The sequence below is a fragment of the Peromyscus leucopus genome, chromosome 2 (assembly GCF_004664715.2).
Source record: "Peromyscus leucopus breed LL Stock chromosome 2, UCI_PerLeu_2.1, whole genome shotgun sequence".
Classification (NCBI taxonomy): domain Eukaryota; kingdom Metazoa; phylum Chordata; class Mammalia; order Rodentia; family Cricetidae; genus Peromyscus; species Peromyscus leucopus.
The window spans coordinates 94,826,029-94,853,645 of record NC_051064.1 but is presented as its reverse complement, the minus strand read 5'-3'; the positions used below and the strand labels follow the sequence as shown (position 1 = coordinate 94,853,645).

The 27,617-nt window shown below is 37.6% G+C and overlaps 1 pseudogene; it reads right to left on the bottom strand.

Annotated features, from left to right (window-relative positions):
* LOC114698342 overlaps nt 1-26,711 on the bottom strand; it is a 58,946-nt pseudogene extending 32,235 nt beyond the window's left edge.
* Nucleotides 26,712-27,617: the final 906 nt, after the last annotated feature.

Here is a 27,617-nt window from a genome sequence, read left to right as displayed (position 1 = left end):
CTTATAGTATGATATGAACTGCCTGGGGATGATCCTTTATACCAGGTCTAACATTACTAAGAATCTTTTTTAAAGTAATATGTTTCTTTTTTAAAATTTTACCACATATAAGGAAGATACCAAGAAAAAAAAAACTACAAAATATCCAGAAAACAGCAACTGAAATGATCTTAAATAATTTTAATGTAGAAGTAATGGAGGTGCTCTGGGATGGTCTGTATGTCAAATTGCTCTGATTGTCAATAAATAAAACACTGATTGGCCAGTGGCCAGGCAGGAAGTATAGGCGGGACTAACAGAGAGGAGAAAGGAGGGAACAGGAAGACAGGGGAGACACTGCCAGCCACCGCCATGACAAGCAGCATGTGAAGATGCTGGTAAGCCATGAGCCACATGGCAAGGTATAGATTTATGGAAATGAATTAATTTAAGATATAAGAACAGTTAGCAAGAAGCCTACCACGGCCATACAGTTTGTAAGCAATATAAGTCTCTGTGTTTACTTGGTTGGGTCTGAGCAGCTGTGGGACTGGCAGGTAACAGAGATTTGTTCTGACTGTGGGCCAGGCAGGAAAACTCTAGCTACATGGAGGAAAAGAATAAATAAAATAGAATTATTTAGTATAAAGGTGAAAGTCAAATAAGATAACTTTGAAACTGTCTCTGAGTGAACCAGAAGCTGAAAAAGTCTTCATATCTAAGAGGATAAAATTGAAAGGGCAGGAATGAACAGCAAATTGTGATGTTTAGCAGGTGTATAAAAGTCACAATGGTAAAGACTATTAAATACCATCACTGATGGCACGGGAATATGCCCAAGACACCATGAAAGTCATCTAAAATGTCTTATTTGACCACTGCTTTCCTGGAAGGTGCAGAGATAGAAACATGGACAAGTGCTGTCATGGGTTGTTGAGCTCCTGCTGTGTGTCAGATGTAAGCCAGCAGTCATTCAGCATTACCCATTGACTGTAGTGTAAAGCACAGGTTCCTTATGATGTTATGAAAACATCTGGTGGGATCTCTATGTCCCCTGTCAGTATGGTAACGTGCTGTTCCCTCAGCACATCCAGCACTTCTACAATATGGAGAAGAAGGCCAAGGAGCACTCCCAACCCACAGTGCCCTCCCATGAATCTTTGCTTTCCCATGCTGTTTCCTCCTGCTGGGTAAGCTTCCTTTCTTCCAACCACTCAGCCTCATCCTGCATCTTCCCATTCCCTCCTGAAAACCATTCTCATCTTTAAAGGAACAACACAAATGCCTTTTTGCTGCTGTTTTAACAGTAAATCTCTCCTGTCTGTTTCTAGTCCCCAGTGACAATTTTAGCTGCTTCTTTTTATGCTCAAAGTACATTTTCCCACCTTTATTGTGTCACATATCACATTATTTTTTAACTTACTTTCCCAGTGCCCTGAGTATACTGTGAGTTCTCAGGAGGCTCAAAGATAGGATAACAAAAGGTGACAAGGAACAGTGTCCAGTTTGGTTTACACTTTTTGCCGTTCTGTTACTTAACCCATAGGAGCTCCCCAAAAAATTTCATTGAGTCAATGAAGCAATTAATTACCTGCAGAGTGAAAAAAAATATTCAACATTCAAATCGTTGCTGTGGAAACCATATCTAGGGACTTCTATTGGTCTTCACATTCAATTGATTTAGACTTGTTTTCCAAGTTTCTTCCGAAGGCATTTTTACCTTCAAACGATGGAATCGATAATGTATGTTTAAATGCTCTGCAACCAACATGTGTGTCTCATCTATTCTATCAAAACCACCCAAATACCCAGGACTCTAGGGATAAAACTAGTGATGCTCACATCTATATATATTTTTTAAAAAGGCTTTCTAGAAAGTATAAATGTTCTCATCAAATCAGATGCAGAAGAGGCTTCTGGGAGGCACAGAGGCATCCAGATCCCTCTCCAGCTCTATTTGTATATGAAGATAGAGAGCAGAGTTCTCCACAAGGAAAAACGCTGCAGAAAAATATTCCATTATTAACATAAACATAAAGCAATATCACACTCCTTAAACACTACTAGTCTCCAGCTGCTGTTTTGGAGATGTTTGCCTTTGATGTAAAGTTAATTTGTTTCTCTACATTTGCAACTTGTGTTAAAGCATTTGTATTTTGAAGAAAATGGATAAATGAGCTAAATATGAGGCTGCATATTTAAAGTGCTGTGTTTACCTTCATGAGACAATATAGTTTCAAAACATTTCCTTAATGTAAACATTTATATTTCTAATTAGATTTTTCCTAGATTGAATTATTCTAAATTGGACACTTCAAAAAGCAAGGTGAAATTACACATTTATGCATTTTAATGAATCTGAGTCCTTTTGATTTAATGTAAATTGACTTTTGGAAAACCCAATAAGAGCTAGAAAAAAATAATAATATGAGGCTTTTAGGTAACCAAATTTTGTTCTACACAACCTGTGGTTTAGTATAAGCATCTTCTAGAAGGCTTTGTAGGTCAGAAACTCAGTCTTCAGCATGACGAAGTGGGAATGTGGGAGGATAGTACTGTGCTATGTGCTGGTTTGTACTGGGAGAACCTTAAACAATGGAAGGTGGTACTGTGCTGTATGCTGATCTGTACTTGAAGGAGCTTCCTCAGTGGAAGGTGGTGCTAGGACTGTGCTGTGTGCTGCTGGTTTGTACTTGGAGGAGTTGCACAGTGGAGGGTGGTGCTGGGACTATGCTATGTGTTGGTGCTTTGTACTTGGTGGAGCTTGCACATTGGCTTCCCCAGTCTTTCTGAGAAGATTGCCTATGGTTTTACCATCTATAAGATAGATATAAAATGAAAGGCTTCCTAGTATCTTGGAAGACTTTTTATTCATTAGCTGACTAGACTGTACACAAAAAAAGAACAGGGGGAGGCAGAAATTTCATGAAGAGAAACACTATTTGGCTGCTTCCTGTACATTCATTAAGCTCTACAGACCCATCCTTGGCTAGGACACTTGTATTAGTGCATTAACATGAATGAGATTCAGACCCAAGTAAGCATAAATCTTGGAAATGCATTGAGGAGTGTGTTTGTATGAAAGAGTCCCACACTGTGTACCTGAAATAGATTTTTTTTTCTAATTGCTAAAATTCTCATATGGCAGAGTAGTTTATAGCTTGTCTGGAATTATTTCTTCTCTAGGTAAAGTCTAGACCATTTAAGATTCAACTCAGGTCACTTTTAGTTAGAAATGACTATAAGGCAGACATAGTTCAACCTGCTTGAATTACCCCCTCACCTTTGAGTGCTGCCGGTTAACCCTATTTTATATGCCATTTTATTAGATAGTCCTCTGAATCCTGTAGCTTGTGCTTGGTGTTTGGGGCTATTATCTCTGGATATGTGTCCTTCCTCAGCTAGATGGTAAATGCCAGGCAAGGCATATCTAGCCTGCCCACCCCCTATCCATACCACACACCCCTGTTCTAAGGATTTGGCAGTGCAAATCCTTTTAACTATTGCTGAAATACTCCATTATATTTGGGGGCTTTATGACAACCATATTCAGTAGGAATCACTCCCTTAAAGTCATGTTGATTGTAAATATCAGACCCTAGCTAATTTCCAAGTCATACTGAGAAAAATAATTAGGAATAGCTCTTTCTAGGAGAGAAAAAAAAGACTAGAGAAAACACAATGGGAGAATCTCAGAATTAGTAAGTGTACAAAAGCCCAAGGAAGGAGGTTGTATATTTTCTGACAAATGAAAGAAATTTACACAAACATTAGCTAAGATCATGTGATGACATATTTAGGAACCAAGTTCTAGTTACAGCATCTGGTTGTCCCTTATCTTCGTCTTCCCCAAATGACACCTTAAGTGGACATGTATAATTCCTAAAAGGTAGCAGTCTCTCCGGGATGTGATTTGGGTGCCTAGCCCACTGTGACTGTTAGAATTTGAGATCAACTGTGGCTTGAGTTAGAATTACATTATTATTTCTAATGTACTTTTCCCTTTAATTTTTTTATTTTATTTATTTATTTTTGGTTTTTTGAGATAGGGTTTCCCTGTGTAACTTTGTGCCTTTCCTGGAACTCACTCTGTAGTCCAGGTTGGCCTCTAACTCATAGTCAATCCACCTGACTCTGCTTCCCGAGTGCTGGGATTAAAGGCGTGCGCCATCACTGCCCGGCTACTTTTCCCTTTAATAGTGACTCTATAAAATTCAAAACAAGGACAAATTAGTGCTTCCACAGCCCCAAAAGGGCATCATCATAAGATATCTAGATCAAAGATGGCAAGATAAAGATGACTATACCCACAAGATGCCAGACAGAAAATTCAGAAAATAATTATTAAGCGCTGGACAAAAAGATAACTGGTTTCTTTTGCCCAGACCAGATGAAAAGTCCATGAGCTGGGGATGCAGGGATGTGACAGTTGAAGAAATGGGGATGAGAAGGCTGAGAAAACTGTGCTTTAAAATAGCATAAAGCAGGGGCTACCTCATGAGACTTGGCCCTGAATCTTCACCCTTATGTGAAATATATAAGATATGAGACAATTCTAGGACCCACAAGAATTATAGAACCCCAGAAGAAACAATATCCCAGCCTGCCTTACAATCCTTTTGCTGGAGAGTTGGAAAGTACTGCGACTGTCCTGACCATCCTAGCCCCTGAGTAGAACCATTTTTTGGAAAGCTCTATTAGGTGAACAATTTGATGAGGCACTGGAAGAAGCCGAACATTTTACTGTTAGATTTTGAAGTCTATCATTGCCCTGACTCTAACCATAAGTGAATCTGTAGGCTTAGAGGATACCCCAGAAGCAGGATAACGCTGGATGTTAGACTCATTTCCTAATGCAGCTGTGATAGGCACCACAATACCTTGGCTCAGTACAAGAGTGTTTATTCTTTCATACTTAAGGATGCTCGAAGCCCACAGTCCACATTTCAATAGAGCTATACTCTTTCAATGACATTAGAGGAAACTCTGTTCCAAGCCTTTCTCTCTGCTTCTAGCATCATCAGTGATCCTTAGCAGTACTTGATTTGCAACTGCATCACTCTACCCCCAACCTCTAAAGGCACACAGACTCCTGTCATACTTCACACTGTCTTCTCCTAATATGACACTGCTAATATTGGATTAGGAGACATAGCCTCCTTGACTAGTTATATGACCCTATTTCCAAATAAGGTTACATCCTGGAGTATTATGGGCACTTTCAATGTATGTCTTCAGTGTAAAATTACCGACTTCAAACATTATCTAAAGAAATATAGCTTAATCCATAACAGATGCCCCATAAAGGCTCCATGAGGCTATTATTTTATTAATTATTATGATTTTTATTAATGCACAGTGGTGGTATTGTGTTCCCCAAAATATTGTGTACCTTAATAAACTTATCTGGGGTCAGAGACAGAACAGCCACTAGATACAAAGGCTAGAAAATGGTGGCACTCACACCTTTAATCCTAGCACTCCAGAGGTAGAAATCCCTCTGGATCTCTGTGAGTTCAAGGCCACATTGGAAATGGCCAGGCATGGTGACACACACCTTTAATCCCAGAAAGCGAGCCTTTAATCCCAGGGAGTGATGGTAGAAAGCAGAAAGGTATATAAGGCAAGAGAACCAGAAACTAGCAGCATTTGGCTGGTTAAGCATTTGGCTGGTTAAACTTTTAGGTTTTGAGCAGCACAGTTCAGCTGAGAGCCATTCAGATATGAGGACACAGAAGCTTCCAGTCTGAGGAAACAAGATCAGCTGAGAAGTTGGACAGGTGAGGAAGCTGTGGCTTGTTCTGTCTCTCTGATCTTCCAGCATTTTACCCCAATAACTGGCCTCAGGTTTGATTTTATTAATAAGAACTTTTTAAGATTCCTGCTACAAGGCTATTTCACTAAGCCCAGGAACCAGGTAAGACTATGTTGTCTAGTGAGCATCTATTAGAAAGAAAAATGACTCAGCTAGATTACTTCTCATGATGAAAAGCCCCTAAAATTTAAATAGAAAAAGAAGGGGATAATGTGTAGAGGAAAGTCCTAAGTGATTGATGGAAAACAAATACCTGAGTTTATCTTGAACTGACTAAAATTATTTTTTCAACTGAAAATCTGGGGTCCTTAAAAGGAAACTAAAGAAAGATTTTAGAACAACAAATTGTACTATTTAGTATAGTACTAACTTTATAACATAATTTAAAAAACAGAGTCAGGATAAGATGTCAATCTTATTTAGTTGGGAAATATATTAATATTATTAAGTTATTAATAATAGCTAACTTAATGAAAATTACATACACTTTCAAAATTTCAAAAGGTTGGCTTTGACACAAGTCTGATCTTTTTATTAAAACACCTTTTGAGTCTCAACACCTTCTGTGATTAAGAGAATGTCCATCTACTCTCAGATTTCCTTGTTCACTTTCTACCTCATTAGTTTTCTATATCCTCTGCAATTCACTTTCAGTAACCTTCACCTTCAAGGATAGACTTTGAAACAGTGTTTGCTGCTGTTGTTGTTGTTATAAAGCACTGTCATTCCAGTCAGACTTCTAACACAAATACTTATCTTCCAATATATCCTGAAAAACAAGGTTTGCCCCAAACTACCATGAACAAAGAACTGGGGTAGCTTAGTGTTTAGCATTCATTCACCCTGGTTTCCCCATCTATTTGAATTTTATCCCAAGGGCCTCAGTTTAAATGTCATCTCTGGCACTTGCTGTCTGTGTGACCTTGTTATATTTATTAACCTTTTAAAATTATAGTTCTCTTGCATTTTCTTGTTTTAGCAAAATATACAGTAGATAGTAGCCATTATACTAGGAAATGCAACCAAAGTGAGAACTATCCATTTCACTCGTTATTATGTCTTGGTTGAATGGTCCAGTATGCTGGTACCATTACACTTCAACTTTACACACGTAGAGGATAATGGGAAAAGTGACAAATTAAATTGGTACATAACTCAAAAAACAACTACTTATAATTTTCTCAGGATGTAAAAATAGTATTCATCAACTATATATGAAAATGCTCCAAAATATTTTTAACAATGAACATAATTCTTCTATAAACAAATTTTCAAGTTTTTTTCAGATTTTTTTTTTGTTTTGGTTTTGGTTTTGGTTTTGGTTTTTTGAGACAGGGTTTCTCTGTGTAGTTTTGTGCCTTTCCTGGAACTCACTTTGTAGACCAGGCTGGCCTTGAACTCACAGAGATCCGCCTGTCTCTGCCTCCTGAGTGCTGGGATTAAAGGTGTGTGCCACCACCGCCCGGCAGGATTTTTTTATGGGTTAAATTTAACCAACATGAAGCAAATCCTGTTCTTGCCCTGCCTATCAGCAAAGGGCTGTGCATCTAGACTCAGTACAGTGGGAATGAAGAGCACACAGTGTCACAGGTGATAAATATTGTTCAGTTTTATCTCCCTAACAGGAAAATAAATATTTAATTTCTGTCCATTTGTAAGAGCCTTCAGGTAGATGCTAAACAGGAGTCTAGAATAGAGGAAGGAAGTTACCTTAGGGGATGGAGGCAATGCACAACAGTATTCCTCTGTGGAGATGTGGGAGGTGCTCAGGGAGGGGGCTAGAACAAAATAGCCTGGGCTTGATTATAATCTGAGAAGCAGAAGACAGAAGCTATTAAAATGTGTAGATGTGTACTCAATGTTCTTTTATTTCCTTGACTGTAAGATGTATGGCCATCACATTTTAATACCTCTGAAGTTGGAATGAATCTTAGATTCGTTGTTTGTTTGTTGCAATTGCTGCTGGCAAAGTGGTTATTTTAAAGTGATTATTACTGCCTCAATAAATAGTCAGATTGTCATAACTTCTGCTGAATTTTAAATAATTTTTATACAACTATTGAGTTTAATTGCCATTTATAATATCTTTTAAATGATTGCTTTGTGATTCAGCATTGAGGCAGAAGTCATTATACATACGGAAATATTCAGAAATGGACTACCAAGGAACAAATTTGATTTCAGTGAAGCAAATGTTCATCATTTCAAGTATGACGACAGCACCACATTTTTTTTTTTACAAAACATCAATTTGTTTTACAGAATCTAAGGAACATATCCAGAAATAGAAGCCATGTTAGAATTCTTTATTTGATACTGAAAGTGTAAAATTTAATGTGAAGCTCCACACTTCTGTTCCAAACAACTCTTCTAACTGTATAGAAGTTCATTGAGTTGTGTAAACTTTTGATTAATTTTGGTTAATAAAATAGCTACCTTTGTGTATTTATTAATTTGATTTTTATAATAAATTTATATTTGAAAAAAATCTCTTTTGAGAACAACAACAAAAAAGTACACAAGAAGACTTACCTATCACATTCAACCAGGAACTGAAAACAAGAAACTCTGAACTCCCAGAAATGCTGAGAGACTATATGAATATTTATGTGGCTGATCCATGTGTAATACAGATCTATCATTAAGGCATTATATCATAATTTAATAGCCTTATTTTTCCCACTATAACATAGTTCAGTGGCCTACCGTCTGACCAGTGGTGTCATAAATGTGATGGACTATGAGTAAACAATATTATAATATTGAAATTTAAAAGAAGAGGTGAGAGAAATCAAATAAGGATATTATGGGGTGGTAGAAATAAGGAACAATTTATCATAAATAATCAAGGAAAGAGATATAGACCTGGAGTAACTGGACTTTCTTGGATTTTATAATAAAGAAAATATTTGTAAATTTAGGTTAAGATAACTTTCTCTTTATATTTTATATTATCCTAGACAAAGTATTGAATCTTAGATAGAGTTTTCTACTCTGTAAAATAGATTTGATAATGTTTATATCAAAGATGTGTAATATTTAAAAGACCAACACAAACAGTCCATCAAGCCCTTGGTTTGATCAATGTTCATTAAAATTCCAGGGCTTCTGCTTTCTGCAAAGAAAGAACTCTGCTTAAATGGAATCTATGTTCATAAGGCTTGAGTCATTAGTGTACAAGGAGCATGAAGTATTAACCCCCCAACCGTGAAACATGAAACATCAGGATTTAACATTTGTAAATTGAACAGGGATTTCATTTGAATAATATTTTTATTTGGTGTGGTACCTCCTCTTTCTGATGTGCTTAATCTCAAATATTTTCCTGAATATAATTCTTCTCTTGGAAGGCCACTAACTGAGAAACATAGACACTTTTACCTGCTGCTTTCTCTAAAGGAACTCTGGAGCAGCCTGGGGAAGAGATGTCCTCTGTCAGAAGTGACAAATAGGGGTGGGATTGATATTTTAATTCTCATCACAAATTAGAACTTGGGGAAGTGTTTGGGAAAATAGATCCAGGAACGTTGCAGGGCATCTTCATTTTGCCCAGACATTTTAGTCTTTGCTTAATCTCAACCATCAGCAGAAATGCTAACCATACAAAAGCCATCATGTGAGAACATGTAAAATATCACAACAATGCAATAAACTGGGTACCTTAAAGAACATGAAGTCATAAAGTCTCAATAATGTTATGACTGCCCATATGAATTACCAAAGTCTTTCTAGGTTCACATAGTGGGAAGAGACCTATGTAGCCTATATATAGACAGACATTAGGACTCTCTGATGGCCATACGAAGACACTACCACCATTGCCTGCCCCTTGTCTTCTTCAGGCTCTTCCATCGAGATTCTTACAACCAGGAAATGGATATTCAAGGATACACTTCACCTTTGTCTTCTTACTTGTCTTGTGGCTGTAACAACATGACTGACAAAATCAACTTCAGGAAGGAAGTGCTTTTTTTGGCTCACGGTTTTAGGATATAGACAATTACAACAAGGAAGACATGGCAGCAAGAGAATAAGACAGCACCCACAGTCAGAAGAAGAAAGAGATGAGTGCTGGTAGTCAGCTCCCTTTTTCTTTTTTATACAGTCTAGGACCCTAGCCCATGGAAAGGAGCTGTCTACACCACCCCAAGGAACGTGGTCAAGAAAATCCCATACAGATATGTCAAAGGCTTGTAGCTAGAGTTTTCCTGCCTTGCCCACCGTCAGGGCAAATCTTTGTCACCCACCAGTCCCACAGCTGCTCAGACCCAACCAAGTAAACACAGAGACTTATATTGTTTACAAACTGTATGGCCGTGGCAGGCTTCTTGCTAACTGTACTTATATCTTAAATTAATCCATTTCCATACATCTATACCTTGCCACGTGGCTGGTGGCTTACCGGCGTCTTCACATGCTGCTGGTCATGGCTGCAGCTGGCAGTGTCTCCCTGCCTCTGCCTTCTGCTTCCCAGAATTCTCCTCTCTCCTTGTCCCACCTACTTTCTGCCTGGCCACTGGCCAATCAGTGTTTTATTTATTGACCAATCAGAGCAACAGATTTGACATACAGACCATCCCACAGCAAAGGCTTGTCTACTTGGTGATCCTAGACGTCATTGAGATAACAAGCAATATCAAGCATCATGCCTGCCTTTACTCACTAAAATAAGAATAAAAAAGAGAGTCCATACCTCTGTTCAACTTAGACTCACTAAAACTTTGAGGAAACTTTATATTTGGAAAACTAAATGGAAATAAACACAAAATCATAGAAATATAAGGTGTAATATCCTCGTATTTAGTTTTACAGACATGTATTGACTTACCTATTATGTTCTACACTTTCTGTAAGAGCTAAGAGCCTCCTGGGGGAAACAGACAGATGAGCACATTTTTAAGACCTAATACAGGTAGTGCTAAAAGAGTTATACTCTTCTAAAAATATGTTTTCATGGCTCTCTGGTCTCACCTCACATCATTTTTTAACTTGAAACCTACATTTTCATCCACAGATCTACAGTGCTTCTAGGATTCCATTGAGTCCTGAATTTCTACACACCTCCACATTCTAGACATCACTTCATGTCAAACCAGCAATCCCACCCCTAGACACTTATTTCTATGTAGTCAAAATTAAAGCTCTGTTTCTAGTTCAGTTCTTTTTCTATATCACAGATGAATGACATAACAGATATCACAGAGAGGAAGTAAAGTACAAACCTAGCTTCAAATTTGGGTTCATTACTCAACAGTTTGGCCCCAGCCTCACTTTTTTCCTTTAATCATTCAACCTATAACTAATAACAGGTCAAACTTTCTAAGCCAGTGGTTCTCAACCTTCCTAATGCTGTAACCCTTTAATACAGTTCCTCATGTTATGGTGACCCCCAATCACAAAACTATTTCATTGTTACTTCATAACTGTAATTTTGTTATGAATCATGATATAAATATCTGATGTGTAGGATATCTGATATGTGATCTCCAAAGGGGGTCAAGACCCACAGGTTGAGAAATACTGTCCTAAGCCATTAAATTTATTCTATCATTCTTCAATTTAAAAGTTCTCAAGATATTTATATAGACTAAAAAATAAAGGATACCTTAACAACAAAGACCTCAAGATTGTATCCCAAATTACCTGTCATCTTGTCAACATCTCTGACCATTTATCCTGCTACAGCCAAGCAGGTTGTTCCTTAATATGACCTCACAAATCTAAAGTTTTATTTATAATAGTGCATCCATCCTTATAAAGATTTTTTAAATTTCATAGTATGCTATACTTGATTCCAACAGATCATCTCAGCAATTTTTTAAATATTCAGGAATTTTGCAAGCTACAGGATCAATCACTGGTATCTTGACATTGCCAGGATAGAAGTATTTACACCAGGGAAAATGAAAAAAGCTAAAAATCAGGAATAGACAATAGAAGGGGTGAGAGTAGGTTAAAAAAAAAGAAAACAAGCTGGAGTGGGAGCAGGGTACCATCATATATTAACATGCCCTCCTCTCTGGATCACATACTCTGATCTGCCTTCTATCTTTTAATCTCAAGCTAAGTTTCAGCTTCATAAAATTGGCAAGCAAATTTGTAATCTCCTAATGTCTGTTAATCTGTGCAGACTTCATGTTTGTCCTTAATGACCCACTAATTCTGTAGAAGAATCCTCAACATGCAGATGAGAACCATAAATCCATAGATCGTGGCTAAGCTTTTATTTTATTATTGTTATTTATTACCATAGATTAAATGAGTTGGGACATAGCATAGCATTTGGTTGCATGTGATCTGCACTGTGAATTCCCAAAAAGTGAGAACAGGACTGACTTTAGGGACTATCTCAAAGATGGTCTGAATAATCCACCAGGTCCTAAAACATATTACCCAAGCAGAAAGAAGGCTGCTCAGTATAGGTATTATACATCCACATCAGACCTCTATTCTTTCAGAAATAGATTTAAGATTGGTGGTATATAAAAAAATATGAATATAAAACAACCAAATAAAATACAAATGGAAAACCCAAGCAGAGGGGGAAATAGATTTATGCTAACTAAAATATTTGCTGCTATATTTAACTACTATGTTTTGCCCTGAGCTTCCTGGCAACCAGAGCAAAACAAATGGAAATATAATGAGTTACATTATTGAAAATGTGAATTTCTCATTATGGAATGAAGACAACATTTATGAAAAGAGATAGAATTTTTTCCTCAGTTAAACTCTAAAAGGTGTATGTTTTCAAAGCCGTGTACATAAGATAATGAGAGGTATAATGGATAATATACTCAATAATGTTCTTTCAAAACAGACCCAATATAGGTTGCTCCTTATTGAGAACCCTCAGTTGAAGCTGAGAGCCCAATCTTACAGCAAAACTCGCTCCAATTATCCCTGTCAGAAGAAAAGTACACAGGCAAATGCATACTTAAAGTGGATAGGTATGTATGACACTCGGGAATACCAAAGCAGCTCATACATAGTACAGTAGCTAAGGCAAAATCCTTAAATGTCATACCTATATACCACTCCACTCACAAAATTAAAAAATGAAGACTGACTAGCCAATCTTGACGACATTCTGTAACAAAATGGAGTCTTGTCTGTGAGAATCTTCTTTCAGAAAGATGCATCAAGTAGCTAGATGCTTTACAAGTGACTTCTGTCCAGGGACTCAAACATTTAATGGCAAAGTGACCTTAGAGACAGAACGTTAAGGCAGGTAAGTAATAGCCAAAAGGAGAGGCTAGGGGTATAGCTCTGTGCTTAGCATGTTGCAGGCACTGGCTTCAATCCCCAGAATCAACAACAACAACAAAAAATAGGACAAGGCCTAAAACAATCCAAAGAAGAACCAGCAATACTGAAAGGATGAAGATAAGCAGAAGTGAGGATTTTAAAAAAAATAAGAATAAGCCTCTGTTAGAGGGGCTTCAGGATGACTAGAATGTGCATGCCAATGACATGTGTTTGGGTGAATGAGGCAAATACATTTGAAAAATTTGAGTGAACTAAACAATGTCTATGTGTTTGAATAATAAAATGTAGAATGCTTTCTATCTTTCTTATTAAAGATGTTAAACCATTAAATCAGTATTACCTCTAAAATTAAAAAAAAAAATCCACCTCCATCTCCATTAAAACAGAGATAGAAACAGAACATATACAAGATGTTTTTGCATGAGTGTTCCTTATCTTTGGGCAAATGTTGTCTCTTCTTAAGAGTGAGCACTCCACATCATGAACTAGCAGAATTTTCCTTGTCTTTTTTAATTGAAAAAGAGATGTCAAGAATTACCTACACCTAATGTCAGTCATTTATGACTGTATGAATACACCATGGGTGCTTTAAAAGAACCACATGTGCTTCAAACAGAGTGTATAACCACAGCACCTGAAAGGATGATTTAACTGTAAACATATTTCCAGATAACTGCAAAGCTTGGCTTATTAATACTGAAAAAGCAAATTAGGGAATATCTGCCACATTGTCCAACAAGAAACAGATGCTGGACCAATTTCTTTGTCACCTGTACTTAGGAAAATATTTCTAGAACAATTCTTTCCAGGAATTATGGCAAAATAAAAAGTCATTTTATGCCCCCTTTAATCATAAAATTCTATAAACTGTTTATATCAAAGTTAATAATACAATACTAGATATAAATTACTGAAAAATTATTTAACTCAAAATACAGCAGAAAGCTAGAGACATCCAGAGTTAGAATGGACAGAATGAGTTACATATACTTTGTCCATTCTACCTTTGGTCATAGCTGGTATCTGTCTAAGAAGATGTAGATACTATAGGAATCTGCAACTGTAAAATGATAAAACCTAGGACATGATTCTCATATCGAGTATGTGCTTAGGCTTTATTTTGCAAGATATTGTCCAGCATCAGTGCTTCGTGTTCCTCAGTGCTAATCTTTTTATGTGAAGCCTTCCCAAGACATTTGAGCTGCTGTTGCTAAGTTTTCTTCCTTGGATTCTTACCTTGGAGTACTTATTCTATATTATAAAATTCTCTATCTTTTTTCTTCATATCAATCTTTATGCTAAGGCTTTGCACACATATGAACATCTTTCTTGCTTACTTCTACATTCAGCTACTCACTATCTCTATGTAAGATTAAAAGAAAGAAACAACTGCCTAACATCAGCTGCAACCTAAATCCTAAAGTCATCATCATTCATATATGTCTAATTTATCTTTCTAATGACAGAGTACTGTAAATACCCTGTCATTAAGTATTCCTTACTAAGAAGCAATAAAATTTCTGATTAATGCATTTGCAATACGGCAAAGATTCCTTCTAGTCATCCAATTCTATATATTGAGTTGTTTACTCCATAAGCACACTTCACACTCTCTGTTTCCCCTGGAAATAAATGCAAAATATAGACTTCAGTTAAGATTATGAGCAATAAACTTCATTCATGAGACCCTATAAAAGAATCAGAATAAAATGAAAAATAGATTTTCAACAATGTGCATAATAAAATTGCTACTATAGATGAAAAGCTGACAATTCATAGAAGAAAAATCCATTAAGGAAACTGAAATTTTGAAAAAAATTAATATTAGACATGAAAATTTTAATGAATCAAATAAAAAATCCTTAAAAACATTACTAATAGATTCAACCAAGAAGAAATAATGTCAGGGATAAAGGACAAAGTTAGTTAAATATTACCTTTAAACATCAATAGTGAAAGAATGAAAGAAAGAAAGAAAGAAAGAAAGAAAGAAAGAAAGAAAGAAAGAAAGAAAGAAAGAAAGAAAGAAAGAAAGGAGGGAAGGAGGGAAGGAGGGAAGGGAGGGAGGGAGCAAGGGAGGGGGAGGGAGGGAGGGAGGGAGGGAGGAGGGAGGGAGGGAGGGAGGAAGCATGACCACAGTGCCCTAAACTGTGGTATCTGAACAAATCTAAAAAACCTAAGACGCCGTGGGACACAAGAGATCTGAGATAATCATGAAAGGCATGGAAAGTCTATTACACCAGAAATTTCTACAAACCTAGATAAAGAAATATATGCCAAACAAAAGAGGCATCTAGAACCCCAGATAGTCAAAACCAGAGAAGAACCTATTTATGACATTACAGAGTCAAGATGTCAAAAATACAAAGCACAGAAACAATATTAAAAGCAGTAATGGGAAAATGCCAACTCATCTACAATTGTGGTGATATATTGTGTATCCTAATAAATTTGCCTGAGGATCAGAGGACAGAGCCAGCCACTAGATTAGACACAGTCAGGCAATAGTGGCACACACCCTTAATCCTGTGTCACTCAGGAGGCAGAGATCTGTATGGATCTCTGAGTTCAAGGTCACACTGGAAACAGAGCCAGACAGTGGTGGCACACACCTTTAAACCCAGTACTGGGAAGCACACATGGCTTTAATCCCAGGAAGTGATTTCTGGACACACAAAGGTATATAAGGCTTGAGGAAACAGGAACTCACTCTCTTTAGACTGAGGATTTCATAGAGATAAGAACTAGTGGCTAGCCAGGCGGTGGTGGCGCATGCCTTTAATCCCAGCACTTGGGAGGCAGAGCCAGGCGGATCTCTGTGAGTTCGAGGCCAGCCTGGGCTACCAAGTGAGTTCTAGGAAAAGGCGCAAAGCTACACAGAGAAACCCTGTCTCGAAAAACCAAAAAAAAAAAAAGAACTAGTGGCTAGCTGTTCTGTTTCTCTGATCTTTCAGCTTTCACCCTCATATCTAGCTCTGGGGTTTTTTTTATTATGAGACCTTTGAAGATTTGTGTTACAGTTAAGTACAGCAGCATAACACCCAATCAACATCCTATTAGCCAGGAAAGCACAGAATAATAAGCACTAATTCATGAAATAACTGCCAACCAAGAATACCATATGAAGCTACTTTTCAAAAGTCATAGCAAACTTAGGACTTTTCACGAGAATCACATACTAATGCAGTTCACGAGCAGGAAGCCAGTACTCCAGAAGATATTTAAAGGATTATTATACACAGAAGATAAGGGAAGATATTCTCCATAAATAGAGTGGGGAATAACAAATTTCATAGTAAAAATTGCTAGACAAAAATAGATTGAAGAAAGAGTCCACTGTGCTGACAGAAAATCAGAAAATCTGTGACATTAAGAAGGGAGGAAATAAATAACAACAATCTAACCAAGCAGAAAAAGCAGGCAACAAAAAATTAAAGGAATTAATAAACATCTCTCAAAAATAAACTTAAAGGTAAATGGCCTCTAGTGACAAATATATGGACTGACTTTACCTGAAAACTAGATCCAGTTATCTGTGCCTCTAAGAAACACACTTGATAACAAAGACATAAAGATAATGTTGGAAGAACAAAAATCAATCTATGAAGCAAAGAGTAACTGAAAACAAGCTGATGTCACTATGCTGGTATTTAATAAACAAAAATTAGAGATCAAGAGGAAAGGGATTGACAAATGATGTAGTTATATGATAATGTCAAGAAAAAAATTAAAGAAAAAAACATGCCTTATAGATTCTATCTCACCATAGTCAATGACAACAAATGCTAGGGAGGGTCTGAAGAAAAAAAAAGAACTCTTAAACACCATTGTAGTATGTAAATTGATGTACAAACTATGAAAACTTGTATGTAACTTCTTCAAGACACTAAAAATAGAACTATACTATGATCTGTCTATATTATCCTTGCATATATTCACAAAGGACTCTTAAGTCAGCACACCACAGAAATACTAGCACACCACGTGTATACCTTCATTATTCACAACAGGTAATGAGAACAGCCTAGATGTCCATCACTAGATGAGCAATTTTTTAAAATGTGGTTCATACATACAAAGAAATTCTATTTAGCTGTAAAGAAGCATGAAATCAGTTATTTGCAGAATAATAAATGGAATTAGATACCATTCTGTTGAGGAAAATAAACTCAGAAGAACAAATACAGTACATTTTCTCTTTTAAACAGGACTTATATTTAAAATTGTGTGTGTGTATGTGAGAGAGAGAGAGGGAGAGAGAGAGAGAGAGAGAGAGAGAGAGAGAGAGAGAGAGAGAGAGAGAGAGAGAGAGAGAGAGAGAGATCAGGAAACTAGGAAAGGAATAATGAATAATGAGAGGGGAGAAGCACTCTTAAGGGAGAAAGGGGAGCGAGGTGATTTAATATGTATGATGAGAGCAGAAGGAGGACCACTTTAGGAGGCACATAGAATGAGACAAAGAACACAAGGAAGGTTTTGACAGACATGAGTGAATTACAACTAAGGAAAATGATATATACACATAAAATGCAAAAAAACACATATTACTTTGTATGGTAACTTTAAAAATCAATTAAAATGAAAAACAAAATCCATTGTCTTGTATGCTGACTTAAAATAGTGAAGTAAAAATATTTTTAAACATTGACTGCAGATGTAGTTCAACAATAGTCTGCTTGCCTAGTGTACATGAGACTCTAGGTCCATTCCCTGGTAAGTAAATAAGCAAAGTGAAGTGAAATGTAACAAATGTAAGGTTGTTATCATAGTAATGTACTGACTCTTACACTAGAGCATATTAGTACATTCTAGAGGTACTCCTAAATCTAATTTTGGAAAACATGTTTTATATACCTTGCACATTTGCAGTCCTTTTTTTTTTTTTTTTAGTGATTTACAAACACACATACTTTAAATGTGTTTCTTATTAAAAGAGAAAATATACTGTATTTGTTTTCCTGAGTTTTTGAATGTCAAAAGTAGACAATGTGGTTGGGGGATTGCACAATGATTAAGTTTTTGTGTGAGGACCAGAGTCCAGATCTGCAGCACCCATATAAACACTGGGTCCCCACCTGTAATTCCACCTCAGAAGTGGAAATGGGACCATCAGAGCAGGCTGTTAGCAAAACCAGCCATACTACAGAGTTCTGAGTTTGTGAGAACCTGCTCACTGAGTAAGGCAGAAGAGTGACTTGGGATGATTTCCAACATCCATCTCAGGTCTTTCCTTAACACTTGCACACAGAGAAGGGAGGTAAGAGAAGAAGAAGGAAACAACTGTGGTACTCATCTAGTCAGAGGCAGTGAACACCAGAGACTTTCCTGTGCAATGGGCTATGTTGTAAAATTTAAGACATGGAGTAAACATGGAGTGTGGCTGGATTGCAAGGCAACGAGATGAACGAGACATACTTAATCACAATTCCAAATTCTAAATTCCTTCTTTTTTTTCTTACTCTACAGGGAATTGTTAGAAAAGAGTAAAAAAAATCTTGAGAAAAAGAGAAAAATCTTGAAAATGAGAAAAGGAGTGAGAACTACAGGTATTTGTGGGTATAAGGGTATTTAGAACATGGATGAAAATTGTGCCAGTTTAGTAAAGTGCCAATTGTATGTTCTTTTCCAAGATCCATGACTTCACTAGCCCTTGGTAGTTGTCCATGTTTCCAATAGCAGGCATAGTTTTCCCCATGTGAGAGGCCATTAAATCCAATTAGAGATCTGTTTAATACCACAAGATATCGCATGCCACTACTGCCCTGCTGGTTGGTGTTGTGGTCCATAGGCAACATAGCTGGGCATGACTATTAGTTGTTTCCCTCCCTTGGAAGGTTGAACGACGCCTTCCTGTACCATTGGACCTAACTTCAGGGAAGATGTTTTCACATCCGATGCATTTCGGGTCCTGAGTCCTGTGTCTGAAGTGCATTGTATCTTCAGCAATAGGAATTTACCTTCTACCTCTGGGGCCAAGATTAGTCAATAACAGTAGTTTATAATATTTGAGGATTCTCTTGGACAACCCTAACCAACAATGCAAAAGGGGACTTTTAATGGCTAGTATCGGGGGTTGTTAATGTATAGATCTTGGGGGAGTACTGTAAGTTCAGCTGAGAAAATTTCATTGACAATTTATGTGTGTGTGTGTGTGTGTGTGTGTGTGTGTGTGTGTGTGTGTGTAGGTTTCTGTGTATACATATACACAGGTTTACATGTATTATATGTAAATTTGGTAGATAAATAAATATGTCTTATGATCTTTCAGATATCCTTTCTGTTTTTTCAGCCTCCTTCTGTATTTATCACCCTCCCCTCCAAGTTTCCCATCCCCCTGCTTCAAATCATTTGGACCCTGTTATTCCTCTCTCTGTTGATCCCCTTGCTCCTCACACTGATTATCTTTTACCTTCCTGGCTTCCTCAGTTACTCTAGGTTATACCCTCGCCTCTGAGGACTTAGAGCAAGGAAACTCAGATAAGAAAGAACATGTGAAGTTTGTCTTCTTGGACCTGGGTTACTTCACTCAATTTAATCTTTTCTAGTTATATCGGAGTACCTAATAATTATTTCATTTTTCTTGGCTTCAGTGTATATACACCACATTTTCGTTATCCATTCATCAGCTCAAGGAAATTCAGGTTGTTTCATTCCCTAACTGCTATCAGTAGAGTGGCAATAAATGTGCCTGAGCAAGTAACTGTGGAGTAGGACGTCCCCACCTTTGTGAAAACTGACAAGTAGTAATATAGCTGGGTCCTATGGTAGATTTATTTTTAGCTCTTTGAGGGTTCTCCACACTGATTTCCACGGTAGCTGGACGAGTTTGCAACCCTACCAACAGCAAATGAGGGTTCCCTTTGCCCCATATCCTCGACAGTGTGTGTTATCAACTGTTACGTTTCCTTAAACCTACAAATAAGTGTAATTTCCACCCCTCATCAAAGAAGCTTCACCTCCCAACAGATGGAGGCCATTACAGAAAACAACAACAAATCAAAATTCAAAGAGCAAGTGATTGTGTGGTGCCAAGTCCCAAGTATATATCTACACCACAGTTCCCACAGTTCCCTGCAGAAGAGATGGGCAGAACGAGCCAGGGGAACAAGAGCAGAGAGTTTGCTCTGAGATTGTCTCATAGAAATGTCAGAGAGGCTCTACTCATGAAGTCTTATCCACATGGTTGCCTAAACAAGACCTGAACAACAGTGACACCAATGGACATGCTAACATGGAAGGAGAAAATTTTGTGGGGTCCCAATACCAGACAAAGAACTCCAGGCCACTGGGGGTGCTAAGAGCAGCACCAATGCTGTTCCTCAGGGAAGAGCTCCCCAAATGGTTACTAATTGGTCAGCCCTGAGATGACATGCTTATATTTACAAACTTTGTAAAGATTGCCTGGGCTGCATTTATGCATATGTGTGTGTGTGTGTGTGTGTGTGTGTGTGTGTGTGTTATGTGTGCATAAATTGTGTGTGTGTGTGTGTATTGAAGAAAAAAGAGGCCATGAATTTGAAAGAGAAAGGAAAAGAGTGCATGGGAGGGGTTGGAAAGGAGAAAGGGAAAAGAGAAAATAATGTAATTATAAGTTCAAACAATAAAAATTTATATAAAGAATTTTAAGGGGGGTTGATATATGAAGTCACATATATATCTGAATTATGGGGAGACTTTTATGACTGTTAATTTATGTTATCATTATTATGAAATATAAAATCTCCAGAAATAAAGACAATCAAATGAAAGAAGATCTCTCTTCCAACAGCAAGAATTATAATTGTATTATTCATAAACATCTTTTGATCCTGGAGAGATGGCTCGGCACTAAAGAGAAATCGCTGATCTTGCAGAGGACAGGGGTTTGTTTCCCAGCACCTTTGCCAAGCTACTTACAAATACGGTAACTCTGTTTCCAGGGGGCTTCTATCAGCACTGCACTCACATATTTAATATACATATACTCAATATATATATAATGAAAAATATAAAATAAATCTACTTTTAAAAAGAAAATGGCTTATAAAGATTCACATGCTTCATCTCAAATTGAGTTAGGATTATCATATCAAAATCGGTGTTGGTAGAGGTGAGGGAGGCAGGCAGAAAAGGGAATTCTTCAGATGCATACCTGTCACTAGCCTAATGCTAATCTCCTAAATGTACACTTTTCACTGGCCACATGCCACCTAGTGTTATACTCTCTGAAATAAATGTACATCTATTATGTAATTTTTAAAACTCTTCTTTGGAACCTATTCTATTACAGATTCTGGTATAAAAACACAGTGTAACAGCCCTTTACTTCAAGGGACTTACCTTCTGAAAGGCAGGAGTTATAGAGACAATTGTCAAGAGGTGCCTATAATAAATCAGAAGGGAAGGCTAAAGCTAAAACAAGCTGTTGTGTCATGAACACTCAGAGGGGGAATCTTAAATCAGACCAGTGAAAGGAGGAGTGATATAAATCCTGATTCTGAAAGAATGACTCAGGGGTTTAAAAGGAAAAGGTAGAAAATGTAAGAAGAATGATGAGCGTGTTGTCAGAAAGATCCTGCCAAGCATGGAGCCTTAGAAAACAGTACAGTTTGGAGGAATATGATAGATTTAAAAAAAAAAAAAATGACATCAGCAAAGCATGGTGACACAGGCCTGCAATCCTAGCTACTCAGAGACTGAGGCAAGAAGGTCATAAATTCAAAGCTAACCTGGACGAATTAGTGAGGCATGTCTTGTAAAAGAATGCTGCATCTGGAATGGCTTGGATGCTAGACCCCTGCATCAAAGGAATGAAAAAATGACAGAAACACAGATCATATACACATATGCTGAAAAGTTGGGATCAGGTGGGCCGTGTGCACTCTAATGTAGTGGCACCAACCATGCAACAATCTGGAACTTCAGCACATTGATCATGTATATCACAGGAGGAAGAGTTTGCTAGTATTGGTAGGAGTTCTCTGTAGGGAAGTAGTCTCAGTATGTAAACATTTTGGAGGAAGAAGCTATGGTTGCTAGTTTTTGCACACACTGATTAATCATTTGAAAGCTCTCATACTTATACACACTATCAACATTCACACAGACCAGAGGAAGGCTCTAATAACCTCTGAGCCTGACTGAGGGGAAAGGTTTTACCCTTTCCATATGTCTGAATTACTTGGTCCTTGACATGATCGAGGCCATGCCAACAATACACAGGGACTCAGAACTTCATCTTCTTTTTACACATTCACTCAAGGCTTCCTCTGCTCCCCACAGGAAAAAAAATGAACACAAAAAGGGCAAATGATATATCCCAGTGGTGGTACTAGTATGCATAAGGCCCTAGGATCAATCACACTGAAGAATAAACTAAAAAGATAACTTCCAGTCATCTAGTCATCTAGAAAATACACAAAGTAAGGGGACCTATAATAACAGAGTTGCATTTGGAGAGAACTAAGTATTGTGCAATATTAGTTTAACTATATAAAAAGATGTGTTACATTCATTTACAGAATATGTTTAACTATGTAAAGATGTGTTGCATTTGTTTACTTTGCCTGCCTAAGGCACCTGATTAGTCTAATAAAAAGCAAGGGAAGAGGTATAGGTGGAATTTCCAGGAGGGGAGAGTAAGTAGGAAGAAGAATTCAGGCTCTAAAGAAGAAAGAAAAAGTGACACCAGGGGTCAGCCAGACAGACACAAAGGAAGTGGTCAAGTAGGACATTCAGAATGAAAGGTAAAAAGCCCCAGGGCAAAACTTAGATGAATAGAAACAGGTTAAGTTAAGTTATAACAACTAGTAGATCAAGCCTAAGGCTGAGCATTCATAATTAATAATAAGTCTCCATGTCTTTATTTGGGAGCTAGTTGGCGGCCAAAAAAAAAAAAAAAAAAAAATTGCAACTACAACTAAGAGATCTGCTTGATGTTGAGGAGGCAGTGTTGCTTTGGAGGGGTGAGATGGGAGCCGAGGACAAGAGTGACTTCTAACTTGCTAAATCCATATGCATGCCAAGCTGGACAATGTCTTAATTTCCAGAGCACAGCCTGTCTTTCCTTCAAAACTACCTGACCCTGTGTACCATGTATACTCCCTATAATCTAAGCCCATCTTAGTGGTGAGTCCCTCTTAACAGAACTGAGCAAATGCAGAGCTATATTCCGGATTATGTTGTGATAGAATCCCTGCTTTAGACTTCTGGGAAAAGCAACATCTAAGTATGCCCACAAGGATGATACAATCTACGCCCTCACTCCCCCACTTTGTATTATAAGCACTCAGTTCTTCATAGCTAACATGACAACTGACCCTTTGACAATCAACTGTAAACTTTTTCCACTGCACATTCTATATTGAAATACTATAGATTTCTAGCCTGGAAGACAGTAGGAACTTTCCTATGAACCACAGAAATGACCAACATGGTAAGATATCTGCACTGTGGAGTGTAAGAAAGCAATCTGAGCGAGCCAGAAAGCAGCGTTCTTCCATGACTCTGATTCAGCGGCTGCCTCCAGGTTCCTGCCCTGACTTCCCTTGATGATGGACTGCAAATGTAAGATGACATAAACCCTTTCCTCCCCAAGTTGCTTTTGGTTATGGTCTTTGTTATAGCAACAGAAAGCTAACTAATACAATCACTGTGGAATGGCCCAATGTCCAAGGCTTGTTAAAGTATTTTGTGAGTGTTTTGCCTGCATGTATGTCTGTGCACCATGTGCCTGCCTAGTGTCCAAAGAACAGAAGAAGAGGGGTCTGATCCTTCTGGAATGGAGTTTAGACAATTGTGAGCCACCATGTGGGTGCTAGGAATCAAACCTGGGTCCTCTGTAAGAACAAGTACACTTAACAGCTATGCCTTCTCCCCAGCCTTGTTTTCTTTAATTTATTTTTATTTTTATTTCTTTAATTTCATTTTTTCGAGACAGTGTTTCTCTGTATAGCTTTGGCTGTACTGGAAATCACTCTGTATACCAGGCTCACAGAGAGCCGCCTGCCTCTGCCTCCCGAGTGCTGGGACTAAAGGTATGTGCCAGCACTACCCAGCTTTATTTTAAGACCTACTCAACAGGAAGGAAATCATGCTGGGTACTGGAAATCTAGCCGACTACCCATAGCTAATAAGATCATGGATGTTAGAGGAGAGCCTACCACTGCCACTTTATTAAACCAATATAATTCCTAAGTGTATTCTAAATAGTCAAACTTATACCTACAGATAAGTGTAGCTCTCTCCTCTCATCAAAACAGCTTATCTTCACAGCAAAGACCATTACAGAAAAAGCACACCTGGTAAAAATGCAGAGATTAACTGACATGAAGTTCCCAATTTCAACTTATACATCTGCCACACAACTCTTATACTTATGGATTGGGGCATCACAGAAGAGAGGACAGGAAGATTGTAATAACCAAAGGAACAGGAAGTCTGCTGTGAGCGGTTGTCCCTTAGAAATGACAGGAAAGATACAAACATGATTCTTCAACAGTATCACTGCTGAAACAAGACCTGAACAAGGACAACGTGCATAGATATGCTAATGTGGAACAGGAGAATTTCATGGGGCCTCACCCCTAGACAAAGAACTACAGGCAACTAATAACTGCTGGGAGAGGGAGAATTAGTTTTTCCCAGAGATGAGCCCCCTAATTGGTTATCCAATACCAGATGGTCAGCCCTGAAATCATATACATACAAACAACACTAAAGAGACTCAAAATTGTGTGTATGTGTGTGAGAGAGAGAGGGAAACAGAGACAGACACAGAGACACAGAGACACACAGAGAGAGAGACAGAGAGACAGACACAGACAGAGACAGAGACAGAGAAGAAGAATCATAGAAAAAGAGGTTATGACTTTGAGAGAGAAGGGGCCATTGAAGACTTGGGAGGAAAGGGAAGGAGGAAATGATATAATTATATTTTAACTGATTTTTTTTAAAAAGATTCACTGTCATCAGATGCTATATTCCATATATGGTCCAACCTATTCCATATGAGCAATGCAAAAAATAACTGACAGAAAACTCATGGCTGAAGCTACAATACAACAAACATTACTGCAAATATCCTTTGTCCAGAGTACTTGGCATTTATCACACTTTCTCATGGAAGCACAAGTTTAGTGGAACAAAGGTCAGGGGTGAAAGGGATTAACTTTGCCTATATATCTATCTATACAAACTGTCCATCACACCAAAAATGCAAGTGCACACACAGGGTTGGGGGAGTAACAGTAGCAGAATTCTTTTAAAATACATTTGTAGATCTTAAAAACAAATCTGGTCATTCTTGTTGGTAGAATCTAGTACTGTCAAGATTAAAAAGAATGGACTTCACTTTTTAGTTCAACTGGTCATTTATCCCTAAAGTCTTTGCAAACAAGAAAATAGTGTGTGCCAAGTGTATGTCTCCTACACACACATTCGTGGACCTCTCACACTCTTAAATAAGTTATTTACTAAATAATGCCAGAATGTCATTTTACTTCTTCAAATAACAGGATAACATATTTATAAAAGCCACTTGGGTGATTTCAGTGTGCCACATGGCAATGAATATGACATTTATGAACAGATAAAACATTTTCATCTTAGTTTTTTTTATTTTATGTGATATAGAACATTGAATCTACATCAAATTTGGTGAGTGTATTTATTATATATTACATACATTTTATGTATTATAGACAGCATACATTTAAATATTATATAGCCCACATTGCTTTTTCTAAAATGTAGGTACTGTGGTATATTATATGGGAAATACACTCACACTTTGAAGTTTATATTGCTTAAGAATGAAATCTCAGGTTTTTATTTATATTCTTTTGTTTTGTACACTCATCAGATGAGTGTGATTTGTGTACCCAAGTAGAATATATGAGAAACTCATATGCATCATCCCTGTTTTTTGCCTCTTCCTTTGAAGCACACTCTGTTAGTCCCAAGGCAGTATTTAATCACCAGCTGTGAGTGACATCATCCCTCACCTGTCATCCTACACATCCACTTCAGAGAACACACTGGAAATGTACAATATTTCCCATAGGGTCAGGTAAAGGGAAAAGCTTCTTCCTCCACTGATAGATTTGAATGATGCAAACGGGTCAAGTTAAAGAAAAATCTGGTCTGTGAAATTCAAAGGCAAAAGAAGAGTTCAAATTGAACCTTTGACAGACATTGCTTTTAAAGAGACCCATCACTAAAAAGCGCTGCTCTCCAGGTGATTCCACATATATTTTTAATGCAATTCGTGTCAGTATTGACACTGTGTTTTGACAGGAAGAGGAATTAAAATGATTCTGAGCACCTGAGGTGACTGTATTGACACATCAGATTATGCTTAATGTTTCACTGGCAAAGCAAAGAGAAGCAAAGGACTACCGTGCTGGTATTAAAGCCTTTCCCAGCCAGGACATTGTACCTTGCAAGGAAGGAACAGTTCAAATGGAATCCGAAGGCTTTTAATGTAAAAAAAAAAAAAAAAAAAAAAAAAAAGACTCTGTACCTTTTAAAAGCTATGCTCATTCTTCGAAATATACAAAAATTGGCTCTTTACGGAGGACTCAGAACGTCCTCTCACGGAATTCCCTGGTTCCAGAAGCCCACGCTGCAGGGGTGTGAGCAGAGCAGGCTTCAGGACTGGAGGCTCCATGGTACACCAAGAGGATGCCAGAGGGCCTGGGTCTGTCCTCTCCACGGGGAACATCAAAGCCAGGCCTCTGAAGTGTCCATGTCTTCCTGAACTGTGAAAAGTCATGCAATACTAAATCTAGCCATTCCAAAGAGGCCGATAAAGAAGAACATTGGTGCAGTTTGTTTTAAAAAATTATTCTTATGGATGAATTTGGGAGGATAAAATACAAAGAACACTAAAGGCCATATATTCATGGGGTCAATGGTGATGCCATTCCTAACAGTTACCCTTTTCTTCCAAGCTAAAAACATATCCAGCTAGGCTCTACCAGGAGTGCTGGCCATTATATTTTATGGGTTTTACACCTTATGTATTTATTTATTTTAATTAACTAACAATATGTATACATTTGTTGCTTCTGACATAATGTGTTGAACAATGTATACATGGTGGAATGTTGGATATTTTGCTTAAGTTAGAAACCAAGAATAGTCCTTTTAGTAGTGTTTATTCAAGGATTTAAGATATATCTGTCCCTCTGCTAGGAAACATTGGTATTCTGCATGTGTGGGAAAACTTAGGGTTCCTAGACTTAACAGGAATTTGTTACAAGGAATAGACTCAGAGAATGGACGCATAACTAAACATTCACTTTACCTTTTGTTTCTCAGTGTTCATGTGAGTTTGCTTGCTTTCTATCTAATTCAGTGCAACTGGGGGACAGAAAGTACCGGTTTTTCCCACAGACTAAGACTATGAGATTTCCAAAACATTTCTTTGTTGGTGTGTTTGTATAAAAATCTAAGTGGAAGAAAGCAGATAATTTGCCTTAAAAGACATATTGTACAGCTATCTGTAAAAAAACAGGCAAGCTTGCCTAGTGCTGGGAATCACAAAGCATTTTCTTCTGAAAGCTTTAAAAAT